Source organism: Vollenhovia emeryi, unplaced genomic scaffold (genome assembly GCF_000949405.1).
Source record: "Vollenhovia emeryi isolate VEMERY1.0 unplaced genomic scaffold, V.emery_V1.0 DF939140.1, whole genome shotgun sequence".
In the NCBI taxonomy this organism is placed as follows: Eukaryota; Metazoa; Arthropoda; class Insecta; order Hymenoptera; family Formicidae; genus Vollenhovia; species Vollenhovia emeryi.
In genome coordinates, this window is record NW_011967226.1 from 1307821 (window position 1) to 1317047 (window position 9227).

The 9227-nt window shown below is 51.9% G+C and overlaps 1 protein-coding gene across 3 annotated transcripts in view; it reads right to left on the reverse strand.

Annotated features, from left to right (window-relative positions):
• LOC105567128 (melatonin receptor type 1B-A-like) overlaps nt 1-9159 on the reverse strand; it is a 186865-nt gene extending 177706 nt beyond the window's left edge. The window contains exons 1-2 of one of the 3 annotated variants that reach the window (XM_012021715.1): nt 6762-9159; nt 253-669 (exon numbers count right to left, since the gene is read on the reverse strand). The gene's annotated coding sequence lies outside the window, so the exon portion shown is untranslated. Of the gene's footprint in view, nt 1-252; nt 670-2652; nt 2983-6484 lie in introns of those variants that run through there. The other 2 variants (XM_012021716.1, XM_012021717.1) reach the window with 2 other exon arrangements.
• Between the last annotated feature and the right edge of the window lie 68 nt (nt 9160-9227).

Below are 9227 nucleotides of genomic sequence, written 5' to 3' on the forward strand. Positions count from 1 at the left end.
GCACTAGTGCAAGCAACCGAATTCGCTATTAGACACTAACGCCCTGTCTCGGCTCTTATACCCTTTATTGCTTCGCATTTGAAATAATGAATGACATTGCCGCGACAATATTGCTCGGCGCGATAGAGAAAGACGCCGCGGAGTGGCTTCGCCTCGCGAGCAGCCTCCAGAAGTGCCAGTCGGTCCGTTTGGCCGCAACTAGGCAGACGCCGCTGACAAAGGGCACTTGATAGCGAGCGAAGCAGTACTCACCGGTCACTGGAGAGCGATCTCTCTGCTCCTCGAAGAACGCGTTTGTGCTCGTACACGTGGATCCCGGGCGGCCAGTCAAGTCGATGCGCGATCACACGCGCGTCTCGCACACGTGTTTCATCAACGTCGCGATAAGAACGCGCTCACTTATCGTGATTATCAAGCCGCGCACCACCACCATCGGGGTATTACTCGGCGCGACGCGAATCGATTCGAATCTTCCGGCTAATAACACCGCGCGATTTCATCCCGTCGTCTCCACAGCGCGCCGAACGCACCAGCACGTACTCCCCTCCCCTCGCCCGGATCATTGGTTGATCTTGCGGACGACAATGCAGGTGCGACGATGGGCCGGGGGCGAGCTCGTGGGACGATTACGTTGCAGTCGACAGTAGCCTGCGGGATGTGGAGCGAGCCCTGCGAAAGATCACGCCTTTCACACAATGCATGCCGGGGCGGCGTAAAGATATCGATCGCCGCGTCATATCACGTGCCGCCGATCGTTTCGCCGAGGGAACCCCGAAGGTCGACGCGACGGCGATTCAAAAGCGAGTCGCGAAGCCCTTCGCGATGGCGTAATTACGCGAGCCCGCGGGGAGGAGGGGAACCCGATACGCGACGCTCCTCCGGCTCGTTTTACGAGACGCGAGTGGTATCGGCTCGTATCGAGCTTCGTTATTGTTGCATCCCCGTCGAACCGGAAGCGCTCGCCTTCGGTATCGTTTTCCCTACGATCGAGTATTGTAAAATCCAAGTTGCGCAAAGTCGACGAGTTGATCGCTGGCGAGACTTGGCGGCTTTGACAAATTAATAAATTAGAACGATGGCGTGCATGCGCGCTTACACGCGGTTCACCGGTTTGACGTGTCTCGCCTAATTACGTCCCTCGCTTAAGAAATCCCTCGAAAAACCGTGCGTTCCACGCGCGAATTCGCATGCCGTTCGTGGACGGGATCTCGAACCTGCACGCGGTTGATTGACTCGGAAAGGTTTCTCCACAAAAAGTTGACTTTATAACGAGCTTCGACGAAATCTGAACAAGTAATCAGGGGGAGGGGGAGAGGACTAAAGCGCGCGATCGAAAAATTCAGACAATTTTATTGGCGGGTAAAACGGAGGGGCGCGAGCATTCGGGAGAGAATACGACGCGCCGGTGTTTGCCGCAATTATTTATAGCGCGCGTAAATTTTATCGCGCGGTAACGAGCGATCGCAAAAATGCGCCGTTTAACTTTTAGTGCCCTGCACGCCGTGTACACGCCCGCGGGGCCCCACACATGCGTCCCGGTGGCATGCACGCGCGCGCGCGCACACACACACACACACACACTCACGTGCAAACGGTACGACGAACGGGCATACGAATTCGTGCCGGCGAACGCCGTGTCGTGAAAGCGCGAGGAATTTCGCCCGCCGCGTACGACGTCGTCGGTGGCGAGCGGAGGGCCGAGGGCCGAGGGCCGAGGGCCCGCTTCCGTCCACCGCGCACCGGCGCTACGTCGTCGCGGTCCGCCGCCGGCCTGCGTGCCATTGTCAGGTGTGACGAGCGACGACACCGACGCCGACGCCGGGCGAGACAGAGAGCACACCACCTGTTACACGCGCACCCCGCTATTTACAAGCGACAACGGGCCCCTTCCCCCCTCTCCCCCCCCCCCCGCGTCGAATATTTACATATTCATTATATTCCACGCGCGCTTTCGAACGCCACGTCCGGATTGAGATCGATCGAGTAGCACCGTCCGCGGCGGAGATCCACCCGTATATCCGCGCTTGCGTCGACGGAATTCGCGTACGTCGTAATTCATTACGATAATTGAAACGCCGCGGCCGCGCGAGCGAGCGAGCGGGCGAGCGCGCGCGCAATTAACGCGAGTCCCGCAATTGAAATATTTCATTTCGCGTGCAAGCTATATTATTCGCTTTATGGTCCGCGGAGGAGAGAGAGAGAGCGCGCCGAGCGCATACGGCTATACATTACAGCGCGGGGCGACTTGGTAATATTACACCACCGTCGCCGCCGCCGCCGCCATTGTCGGTCGTAATAGAAAGGCATTGTCATATAAATTCATATTATACGATAACAGTGATACGTCGGTATCAGCTTCCTGTTTTAACGGCATAAGAGCCCGTTAAAAGCGTCCCGTTCCGCAACGAGCGCTATCCGAAAATAGCCGCCTTTCCTCGCCCGACGTCGTGTAAACGCGCCGATGAATCACTCGCGAGAGCGTACGCGCGCGCACGCGACTCCGCCGCGAAATTATATCCGGTTACATCGCGCGCTACATTTGAGGCGAGTGCCGTTTCGCAGATAAGTTACGCCCGGTCTCGCGTTATTAAAGGCCCCGAGAAATTTTCGTGGCTGCGCCCCCCCCCCCGCATCAGTTTCGTATTGTATTACAAATTATCTCTCCGCGGTGCGTCTTAGAATTTTTGCATTTCACGTCGCGTCGTCTCTTTCCCTCTCGGCCGCTATTTCCGCATCCGCGCCGTCATTTTCTCTTGTCCACCTCGTATACGTGCGACCCCTGTGGAATCGAAAATTGATAAGAAGCTGTCGTTTCCCGCTTATGCGATATTCTACGAACTTTGGTCTGTGCCTACTTTCCTCGCGTTTTTCCGTTCCGTTCATTACTCGTAGCGAATTCGCCAGCTTGCACTAGTGCGCACCGAGTGCACTCCAAGGCTTGTTCAGAGTCTACCGAGGGGGAAACCGCTGAGGGCATTGTGGTGTACAGATTTGCGGCATTACTGGGCATTGCTAGGGCATTTTTTGGGCATTAGACCTTGCTGGGGCATTATAAAGATAAAATAAGAGATAGAACAAGATAAAGTAAGATAATAAAATAGAGTAATAGAGTGAGGATGCGATTACTTGCGATGAATGCTAGGGCATTATAAAGATAAAATAAGATAAACCAAGATAAATAGGATAAAATAATATAATAAGATAAAGTAATGTCCATTGGGCATTAGTGGGCATTGGTGTACAAGATTTTGGTCAGCGGTTTCCCCCTCGGTTTTCAACATCCAAATGCAATAACAAATATCTTTTCGCAGCTATTACACGCGATCTAACAATTAATCTTTTATTAAACAGATTTTACTCCAAGAGCAATCAATTCATGGTGGAACCAACAGATGTCTATTAATGTAGTAGAAACCTCTCTTATTAGGAGGTTTCTACCCCATAATAGAGGACTTTCCTCTGTATTTATGGTCATCTCGAGTACATGTCCGAAAACTATTTGGCCAAAAAAATTATCCGTACGAACGTTGTGCAGATTGTTTTACTGGCTAACAAGTATTTGAAAAAGTAGTTACGACGATTCTTAAACACATGAATTGACTGTAAAAACAAGCCTTATTGTTAGTGTGCGCTCGGCGCGCGCTAGTGCAAGCTACCGAATTCGCTAATAACCTGTTAGCCTCTTATAATTTATCACGCTACGTTTATGTAAGTTCGCATGCATCACGAATGTTTCTGTACATATTTAGCACAAACAGTTATTCTTTCCTGGCACGACGCGAGTGAAATGTATATATTCAGATATCATCAGCTTTTCAACGTTAATGAATGGTGTAAAGAGCGACTTATCGCGAGCTATCTGAATTTTGAGTATGCTCCAATAAAAAAAATTGTTCTTTGTAGAAGGAGTTGTGACAAACAAATCGATTGCGCGAACGCGTCACTCGAGCGTTATACTCGCGTCGTTGCCTTGTGTGCCAGGACATTCAGGAAATTAACGATAATCGTATATCATGCTATGCCGCATTAACGCTAAAAGAAGCTCGATGCTCACTTCGCCGGGACATTCCAAAGTGACCGAGAGAAGTGGGGAAGGAACGTGGAGGGCAAAAACGCAGCGAGTTAAATTCCATTGATGTGTGATTTTTAAACGACCTACACTGGCCAATGTCTTTATTTAAAAAAAAAAAACGACGTTTCGGTCCCAGATTTCGACCCTTTTCAAGTAATCCGCACACGTACATAACTTGGCACTAAACATTTTTTTAAACAAAAAGTAATTATAACGAGATTAACAATTGTGTGAACTGGTTTACCTTAAATGTATGGTTTACCTCCGTTATAATTACTTTTTGTCTTATACAGGGTGTCTCATTTTAAATGATCTTTCGTTTGAAACGTTTTTTCGTTATCTTTCATATTTTTGGAGATATTTGCGTGGATCATTTAAAATGCGACACCCTGTGTATAAAAAATGTTTAGTGCTAAGTCATGTACGTTTGCAGATTACCTGAAAAAGGTCCAAATCTGGAACCGAAACGTTTTTTTTTTAAATAAAAACATTGGCCAGTGTAGGTCGTTTAAAAATGATACATCATTGGTTATAAACTACTGGCGATATTGTATCTGTTTGTGAGTTATTAAATTCCATTGTTAAAGACAGTAATCAATGCTGGATCGTAAATGACAACATTGCGATTAAGCTAGTAGGAGGGCGAGTATCGACATGTAGTTGCTCATCTTCGTAATCTCTCGTTGTGAAAAAATCAACGAGCAAATTGCCACTAGGCTTTTGCGAATTCGTGCAAATGGACTCGATTAGTAAAATCAACCCCGTCATTTTCCGTTCGCGTTTCGCGCCGAGTTCACGCGCGTTCGTCCAACTTTATTTCCGCATAATTCCGCATGCTTCCGTATTTCGTCATGCGACTCTCCGGCTGTCCTTATCGATGAACGTGAACTTTTCTGGAGTTATAACGGGAACTCTTTTTATGGCATTCAACAGGTCATGGCAAATTTTTATTATATCCTCCGACGGAATCGATGAACGGTGTAACATTAAGGGTAACGAAAGTCTTTATTATTTATCGTTCGCGAACAACAAGACGAGGGGAGTGGTCGGTTTACAAAACAACGTGTAACACACATCTCTACTTGAATATTCGAACGACGCGTTGGATGAGTTTTGTATAAACACAGATATATTTACAGATATGTACATTGTTGTTCTATTAAATACTCGACTAGGTAAGTTGAAGCGTGCACTGCTATGCAACCATAGATCGTTATTGTAATACGAAATATTATATCGTTTTCTCTAGAGACGAGTCTAGGAGGCTGTTTCTCGGTTTTAACATAAAGGCACTTGATTCCTTTCACACGAAAGCTATCCGTACAGATACATGCATTCATATTGCGGGGAGATCTCAGAGTTACATCATCAGTTCGCATTCACATCGCGCATTTAACGTTAAATCTATCTGATGCTCATCCCACGTTACACATCGAATGCGATCTCTTGGTATTATAATACATGTATATACAAATACACAGTAAACTTAGAATTAAACGGCAATAATCAGCGGTGTACGCAGCGCCGAACGAACACCGTGCGACTCGGGAAAGGTCCAAGTGCGAAAAGATACAAAGGCGACTGATATAAATGAGGCTGCAAGGCCCGTACTCCGAATTCTCTTTTATCGACAAAAGCGCCTCTAAAAGTGGCCAATATGCCTCCCGATTGGCTACAAGGCGCCTTTTCAGAGGCGCTTGTTATCGACGAAAGAGGATTCGGAATACGGGCCTAACTGTTTACGGCCTAAAAATAGAGTCGAGCTTAACGCGCAGATACAGCCCCGCTGCTCTCGGCGCGCACTCGGATCCTTCTCAATTCACGGCAATTCAGTCGGCGACGTGAGCCCGTTATGTCGCGATATCGAGAGACAATCAAATCGGCGCCGGACAACACACCACCAACGTGCATACATCGATCATCTCAAGTAGCAAATGTACACCAACAGTAAATTGCGTGCAAGCGTGTGCGACGAGTATACATAAGAACGAATTTATGCAGAAACATCGAAACAAAGACTTGGCCGCGAGCGAGCCGAGCCGAGGCGAGCCGAGCCGAGCCGCGACGGCAGCAGCGCGTACCCCACGGGGTCGCCGCCAGGCTCGCAGCACGAAGCGACGTAATAAGCTTGCGACAGAGCGACGCAAGCGTAAACGCAGAGAGCGCGCGAGCTTTGGCGTAAGCGTAACCGTACGACATAGGCCGAAGCTTGCGCGCTATTCTACGTTTACGCTCACGTCTTGGTTGCGAGCTATTACGTTGCTTCGCGCACCAACCCTTGCCCCGCCGACGCGCAGAGTCCGCAAGGCGCGCTCGCAGCGGCACGCACGCACCGCGCCGCGCCGCGCCGCGCCGTCATATACGTATATATACCACGCAATCCAGAAGGAATCAAATGATGATTCGGTTTACCGTCGTCGTTCGGAACAACCCTCGCGGACGTGTATAGCATCACGTTCGAGCATCGTTATCTTCTCTGTCGTACGTTTCTCTCCCCTCCCAGCCGCCCCTCTAACTCTCCCTCTCTGCCCCGCTTTCCCGCGTTCTCTCTCGCTCTAACGCCCTCCCTGCCGGTGGAGACAGACACCCCCGACTCCTCGCCGTCTCGCTTCCTCGTGCCCTCTCCGCACACGGGGGATGCACGCCCGCGGCCAAGTTTAAGGACCGTCACGCGAGTACATTTTCTTACACGAGTGTCCACCTCGGAGGTCCCGCGGGCACGACGGATACGACGCCACGGCGTCTACACGATCCTGCGTCCTCTTCTGCGCGTCGCGTGTCCTTCTCTCCCTCTCTCTCTCTCTTTCTCCCCTGCTCTCGTTCGGGCTCACTCCTCCTCTCTATCCCTCGCGCTCTCGCTCGCCGTTGCACTCGGCCCTGCCGCGCGGCCGTCGTCTCGCGACGTCGAGGAAGAGAGACCGGGGGCGACGGACGACGGGAGAACTCGCGGGACGTGAAATCTGCCCTCGTAGGTGCGCCGTGTGTCCGTGTGGCGTGGCACGTGAGTCGCAAGCGGCGCGAAGACGGTACGATGGCCGAGGAGGCGCACGGTGCACGGTACGTCGTGCGAAGGACGAGCGTGGTCGTGGGAACGAGAGAGAGCGACGAGCGATCGGCGACGGCGACGACGACGGCGGCAGCAGCAGCAGCAGCAGCAGCGGCGGCAGCAGAGGGCGAGAGCGTGCATATACGGAGCAAGAGAGAAAGAGAGAGAAAGAGAGTGGGAGGAGAAAGAGCGAAGGTGCGGAGGAGAAGGAGGAGTGAGAGGGGAGGAACGAGCCCGTAGTACTGCACTCGTCCGTCTCTCTCTTCCCGCGGCGACTCGCGCACGGAAACCGCTCGGGGTAGTCGCGTGCCTCCCGGATAGCGCCAGCACCACGAGAGAGCAGCGAGACAACGACGACGACGACGATGATGACGATGACGATGACGATGACGATGACGATGACGATGACTAGAACGACGATGAAGCGGTGATCACGAGAACGACGAGGACAGACGGCGCTCGATCGAGAACGACGACGACGACGACGACGACGACGGGGACAAGGGGAAACGTGGGACCGTCGCCAACTCCACGCCGACGGGAATGACGACGACGAGGACGACGAGGATGGCGACGACAACGAAAACTCCGGCGACGATAGTGCTGTTCTAGGCGTCGCGGCGCTCACACACCGGCTCACTGAGCTCGAGGTGGGCGACACCGGCGGAACGGAGGATCACGGCTACGACCGACGAGGACCGAGAGAACGAGCCGGAGCTTTCCGACGGGAAGCGCAGGCGCGACGAGAGGCAGCCGGTACGCGAGCGTTGCCTGTCCCCGTGCCCGGCTGCCTCCCCTCTCGCTCCCTCTCTCTCTCTCTCTCTCTCTTTCAGCCTTTCTCGCCTCTTGCTCCTTCCTCTTTTTATCTCACCCCTCGTCTGCCTTTATACGCGAGCGCCGTATACGCCGTTTCTTTTAATCTTGACTCAATGCCCGGAGCGCTCTGTATACCCGAAGTCGTTGTACGCTCTTCGGGGAGGGATCGTTGGATCCGGTAGTATCGATAAATGCGGTTTCGCCCTCTTTCTCTTTCCTCTCTCCCTCTCTCTCTCTCTCTCTCCCTCCATCGAATCGACCTCCTCCTTTACGCGTCATTCGTAGGACGTGCGCCGCGCTTCCTATGAACTTGGAAAGGTCGATGGGATTTGGCGTGGGAGTCGTTGGTCGGTGGTCGCTGTTGTTGACCGTCGTCGATGTCGTCGTGATTGTCGACGTCGTTGATGTTTGATGACACACAGGGTGCTTCTGGGCGACTCCAACGGACGTGCTTGTCGAGCGGACCACGTGTGGTCGAGAGTTGTACTTCGCTTTGTGGTGCTATACTTCAGGACACGGTTCGGCGGTAACGAGCTCGAGAAGGGAGCGAGCGAGCGAGCGAGAGAGACAGAGTGAGAGGAAGAGGGGAGGGAATGGTCCTTTGAGCGATGTCGTAGGTCTGGTCTCTTCCCGCCTGGAGGATACTTCCGGCCCTTTTCCACGGGGCTTCCGGCGCCCTTCTTCTCGACCGGCCCAAGTGGTTCTCGTACTGTGTGCGCGCGGGCAGGAAACTGACAGAAGCGCTGTTATGCCGCTGGAACATAATCGACGAGGAAATTACGTGTACCGTGCACGTCACATGCGACGCCGGTACACTCTTGCCGCGGCTAATTTACAGTGCGCCCTGAAAGTACGAGCAAATTGCTTCGAGTAATTGCTTTTAGAAAGACCGCCGGGCTACTTTTATTTCGCGCAAGTAGGTTACAGTTATGTTTTAAAGAGGGTTAATTTTTTTCAAGGAAGGCGCTCGCGGCTCGGCTAAATTATATTGAACAATTATTCCAATTAGGCCGTTACACGTGCGGGCTCTAACGATAAGTAAGGGGCCGCGCAAAGAGCCGCTCCGCGGGACCTTGGGATTTCCTTTTTATTCTTCGTGCACGATTGTCACCGAGTGTGACTGAATTCCTGTTAGAAAACTCGTATTTTGCGCCGGACGTGCGCGGAAAGCGACTAATAGCGAATTCGATTGCACACTAAGGCTTGTTTACACTCAATTCTTATATTTAACTTTGGCTTAAATACACGTTCAGAGTGTTTAGCCAAACAATGATCCGTATGGATGCTGTGCTA